We start from the raw sequence: 6,499 nt of genomic DNA on the forward strand, positions 1-6,499 counted from the left end.
TCCAATTAAGTTTTAGATTTATTTAACTATTATAATATTGATTATAATAAAGAAAAAGAGAGTCATAGATTATATCTTTGAGAGAAACAACAAGTATTAATTTAATAATTTAAATAAATTATTCTTGGATTGTTTTTAGGAAATTGACTTAAAACAGTAAGGGTAAATTTAGAGTTAGAGTGGGTTAACTTGTAAGGGTGAATTCTGAAACATTTTACTTGAAAATGTATGTTGAACTGAAACTATAACCTTCATTTAACTCAACTATATGCTTTCAAATCAAATCAACTGTGACACTATGATATTTTCTATGTACCATCTATCCTTCGTGAATTTTCGAGTTGATTAGATGTTGACCAATCTAGGATGTACACCAGAGGTTTTGTGAATTTTCTTGGATACTATTTATGGGACTAGATGTTGTGATGTGTTTTGTGATTCATATTGGAGATTATATCTATGAGGTTTATCTTGTGGAGAAATTATGTGTACTTGGGTGGGAGAACCATCTTGTTATTAGGTTGCCTGTTAAGGAACCGAGTTTGATCTTTATGAATGTTGTGGTATGGGACACAACTGTGTTTTTATGTGCTTAGTAGAGGTTGTCTAGGTACGTGACTTGGGAGTGGCTTGAATAGGGGTCTGGGACCCAAAGTGGTCAGTGCCAAGGTAACCTAATGCAAGTTGTGTAATAAGTGATAATCTAGTAATGAAAAATCTTTAGGGGGAAAACACATTAAAAAGATAAGTTAGAGATATTTGATCCACCTATGCCTTAAGTGCTTGTATAGACTAAGGATGGGAATGAGATGAGTGCCTCGTCTTCTTGAGAGGGTTTTCTAGTTTTTCATATGTGTGATGTTGAGGGTCCGGGGTTCAAAGTAACCAGTCTTGGGTAACTCAACGATTGAGGGTCCGGGGTCTCTTAAGAGATCAGTCCAGGGTAACTCAAGCAGCCATGTGATGACACTCCCTAGTATGTAGCCTAAGTCTCCTCTGTATTTTTTGTGTATCTCTGGTGGTGTACTTACTGTTGGATGTGGTGTACTTATTGTCGGATGTGTTTATTATGGTTATTTACTTTCATTGATGATGATTGGTGATTCATGGATGATGTACTTTTGACATGTGGCTTTTGACTTGAGGTGATTGTCTTTTGTTGACTTTATCTTGTGATCTTGGTATTTGGTTTACACTTGGTTCGTTATGATGTTGGTTATGTGGTGTCAGTATTGGATTTAGTGTTCTTACTTTTGGATTATTTTATCTTCTTGAGTAGTATGTGTTACCTTTGAGATAGTTTTGGCTAGTAGGTATTCCATGCCTAGGAATTTTTTATGTTTGATAGCCGTTTGTGGATCATTCATTATCTTCCCTGCACGGTGGGAGTGGAAGCCTGACTAGGTAACCACGTGGTTAGGAGGTAGTGTCTTCTTACCATTTGGGTTCCCCTTCACATTGCTAGCTGTTGGATGATCGTTGCAGAAGATGTACCTTTATCATTCTTATTTCTTATCTCAGAGACTTCTTTTCAGATGAAGTATATATGTTATCATGTATTCTGATGTATTGTATCTATTCTCACATACCCTGCGACATGTGCAGTGGATGTTATTGATTGGATGTACTTTCATTGTATTGTTTATACTTATGCAATTGCTTATGCGATTATGTATCTGGTATTTCTTTATGATCATGAGACATTGTACTTAGAACTTAAACTAATTAATTTAAAAATTATTTATGACTCAACGTAAAGGAACTCTTGAGGAATTGAAATTGTATCTATATTTGCATATGTGTATTTGATGTGTATGTTCATATTGCTTCCGCATTAATGTTATCTTGATGTTGTTTAAACTTCAAAAAAAAAAATAGTTCAGTAAACATTGTAACATGTTAGGTTTATTTCTCTTGGGTTCCCGAGCGGGGCATTACACATTCATTACATATTTTCTTAGAAAATGTGTGTCCCTCTTATTCATCAACTTTGTAAGACCAAGATCTAAATAATGTTGTTTACATATTGCGGCAAACCCCACACCCATCAATATCAATGACTCAATATAAGATTTATATGCATTTGACAATCTTGGTGCAACCACCTTGGATCACCAAAAGGGTCATCCTTTTCATGACAAAATTCGCCACTAGCATCTTGATGACTAAACTCATTATAAGTAATGATGGCAATATTTGGTCTTTCATACATAACTCTAACACAAAAGTGGATTTTACAACCCCTTTTCTTTGTGAATCTCAGTAACCTGTGCATGTATGTTTGGGATTTTTCTCTATTATCATCAGGTCCAAAAGCACAATGATATCTATATATACATGTACAAATATATTTCTATCAATTTATATACAATAGATTTTTTTTAATTATAATATTGCATGCTTAATTGTTATATTAAATCTAAACAAACCTTGAATACATCTTGGTAGCATGGTTAGTAGGGTTTGTCAAGTTCTTGTTGTTATGTTATTTTCGTATAAATGTTGTTTTTGTACCACGGTAGACCTTCTCCCTTGACAAAGTGAGAGAGTCTCTCAAGAGGGATAGCAACACATAAATCCATAAATGCATTATGATGCCCAATAGGTGTCCACTCTAGTTGTGCACTTGAAAAAATATTTCCTTCATTGGGAACATCTTACAAGGGTAGTTGGATGAATGATTGTCATTTAAACTTTATATCCATTCTGAGGAATATTAATATGGTTAGTGGTCCTTAACTTGTTGAAATATGGGAAAAGAAAAAAACTGATAGGGATCATTACATATGTCCTCAATAAAAATAATTAATATATGAAAATCATTATAAATACAATTATATTCTCAATATGAAATAATTTCACTATACCATCAATGAAATGATTGCTCAAAATTATATTAGAAGTTGATATTATATATTTTATTCTGTATTTTTCTAATCTTGTGATCTAGTAATGAGATGCATGTTAGTGCAAGCCTAGGACATATGATGCATATTATAACATTAAAAGTTATTTTATATATGTAAGTAATGGCTCATATAAAAAATTAAGTTGTACAAGGAAGTTTTGTTGATTTAAGTTTTATCTAGTTGAGGACATAGATGTTTATGAATCTGACATATGACTATGGATATTATCGTGTTTATAACCTAAGATATCATGCACGTTTAAGAATATGTGATAAAATTATGATATGAAAAAGGATGAAAACAATAGAGGAAGTAATTGAATGTAAGATATGAATCTCCAAATCAACTTGTTCTATAATTGACTACAAAATGTGATTCTTATGATGTAGGTATTATCAAATATGCACAATAGTCAAAGCTTAACAAGAGCTTAACTATTTTAATTTAAAAAAACATTAAAAACAAACATAGTTCTTATTTCTAACTATATTTATGCTTTATCTAATAAACAAGGTGTAGTTTGTGGAGATCAACCATCAATGTACAATTTTATTACCACCCAAACATTTAACAAATTGGTAGACATAATTAGAAAATGTAATACAAATCATTATAGTTTATAAAATTTTATATAAATGTATTCATGAATGATTAAATAACGTTCATTGAAAATATATACTATCATATATATGGGTAATTCCACCTAACCTTTTTTATAATTAGACAATTACATTTACGAAGTCATGTGAAATTTTTGTAAGGAAAGAATTAGTTATTAGCTTAATACATACTTTTTTATATATATATTTAATAAGTTTATATGTCTTTAAATTAAATCGTTTGTATTTTATATATCATTTTTAGGTGAACATTTTTTTTCAAATATTTAAATTAAATATAAAATTTTAATTAAAGATGTTAAATGTAAAATAAAGTGACTAATAGATCATTATGACAAATATTGGAACAACCAAAACAACTCTACTACATCTATAGTAAAATATAAAAACATAATATCTTTTTACTATCTATATTTGTTTGTTCTTTCTATTTATTTTTTATTTTTAAATATAGTGTCATAATTTACAATCCACTTGTTTTAGATAGAAACTAAAATCAACAAGAATAAAATAAAAAATAACTATGAGTTGCAGACTTTTGTGCATGCAACAAGGGGTCGATAGGAAAGTTGATTTTGACCCTATAAAACTTTATGTCATATAAAGAAATAATTGTGATAAGAAAAAGTTGGTAGAAAACATTACAATATATAAAGTGAATTTACCTTTTGGTGTCACCCACAATTTCATTTTATAATATTTTACTATTTTAAGTTCTCTAGCTACATTTCTCATTTCTCTGACTAATTAATTAATCAAAATAAAGAAATATCAGTTACAACTAATTCATAAATAGTTTGAGCAATACCCATTAAAAAACAAGGGACATAAGTGTTAAAGTTTTTGTCTACAATGTGATGTTTTGGTATGGTTTTGCATATGTTAACCAATTATTTTTGTGTTGACGCAAATTAACAAGAATAATTATTCTACTCATTTAATTCAAACTTAAACATCCAACCTCCAAATTCACAAAGCTTCAACCACGATACTATTATGATTTATGTTCCCATTATCATTTATTGCATTCACGTTTAACCTCCTAATTACTAACTTTTAATAAATATAAAAAATATAACTAAAATTATATTAATAAGTTTTGAATTTAATAATGATAGTCAACTTATACATCATAATAATTTAAATTTGTAAGTTTACTCATAAAAATTTGCAAACTTTACTTTAAAAAATTATCAACTTTATTGATACCCATAAGTAATAGCCATTAAAAATATATTCTCTATTTTTCATTACTATCACACCTATAAAAATAGTTTTTCAAACAATTGAAAAAACTAATGGCCAACTCCATAGAGGTAAAATAAAAACCAAAAACAAAAGTTATTATAATTCTATGGAGCTACCTTCTAGATTAAATGGGATCTATTAACACATGGTGGCATTTTAACTAATTTGAAGACATGTTAATTAATTATAGATAAGGAAGTGAACGTGATTTTAAAAATTAAAATAATTCACTCATAATTATCTTATTTGTTCTTTTTCAACACTATTTTAATTTTAAAATATGTATTAAAATCTAGTATTCTAATTATTTACATATATATATTGTTAAAATTTCTATAAGTTCAAAAAATAAATCATTATTTGCATTATTTCTTATTTATTATTTTAAATAATTTTTAAAATAAAACAAGAATTACAATATTCTACCAAAAGCCAACTATGTAGTTTTTAAAGTCAAATATTTTGATCCGTAATATATATCACTATTGAATTTTAATAAAATATATTAGTGTAAATAATTGATTATTATTACACTTTACTTAAGTTTACTTAGATGAATGCACTATTTTATTATTTATCATTAGACACCTAGGAGTACGCATAATTATATGAGTTGTCTTGTTGACAACATAGGGATTTGCATATTTATCTGAGTTATCATGTAGACAACACAGTTGTTTGCGAGTTCCGATTGAGCACATGGTGTCTACAACATCTCTTTACAAGATACACCTATGTAAGCTTATCCTCTCATCATCGCACTAACTTCTGTGCTCAATGGAGGATAATCCACTCTTGGTGGATATGTGCTTGGTTGTGAGGCTTATCACTTTGCTAACTCCTAGTCATTCTAGATGCCTTTATATGCAGGCACTTCTAATGTGTATTGTACATATGATATTCTCATTATTGGTATTCTGATCATCCATTATTAGTCCATATTGTGCTATGTTTGAGTTTCTTGATCTTGGTGTTGTTTTTCCCTAAGGCAAATTCTTACAAAATATCATCATTTAATATAGTAAGAGATTTTTCATAAAATTAAATATTCAATCTAAAAAGATATACAAATATATTGTAATACTTATTTGCAAGTAAAATTTATCATACAAAAATTTAGAATGTTCTAAATTAATAACAAATGGATTTCCACAATCCAAACAATGTTGTTTTACAATTTGATGTTATAAACATTATGAATTTCATCATTTAATATACTAAAAGAATTTCCTTGTCATAAAATTTAATATTTAATGTAAAAAAAGTTCAATGTTTGTTAACTTTTATACAAATATATTGCAATACTTATTAATAAATAAAATTCATCATAAATCCATATACAATAATTCAAATTTCAATCAAAACCTAACTCACATTGAAGTAATTTATGTACAATGTATGACTCAATTTTAGCAACTTTTTAATTTCGCGTTGATATTATTATGGACATGTTTGTGTTAGAAGATTAAGTTTTTTTGCAACTTTCTAATTTTTTTTATTGTTTTTTAGTAAACAAATTAAAATTGAGAAAATAAAATCAAAAAAATAAAATTAAGAAAATTAAGACTAAATTTTATTTTTTAGAATTTTTTTATTTCTTTTTTTTATTTTTATTGTTTTTTGATAAGCAAGAGGTCGAAGCCATATATCAATAGAAAAATAGTCATACAACCCAACTCAAGGGACACTGAGAGGACAAAGTTAGGTGATAGTTTGTTAGTA

Source organism: Cupressus sempervirens, chromosome 4, assembly GCF_028749045.1.
Source record: "Cupressus sempervirens isolate cs-2001-9-10 chromosome 4, ASM2874904v1, whole genome shotgun sequence".
NCBI lineage: Eukaryota > Viridiplantae > Streptophyta > Pinopsida > Cupressales > Cupressaceae > Cupressus > Cupressus sempervirens.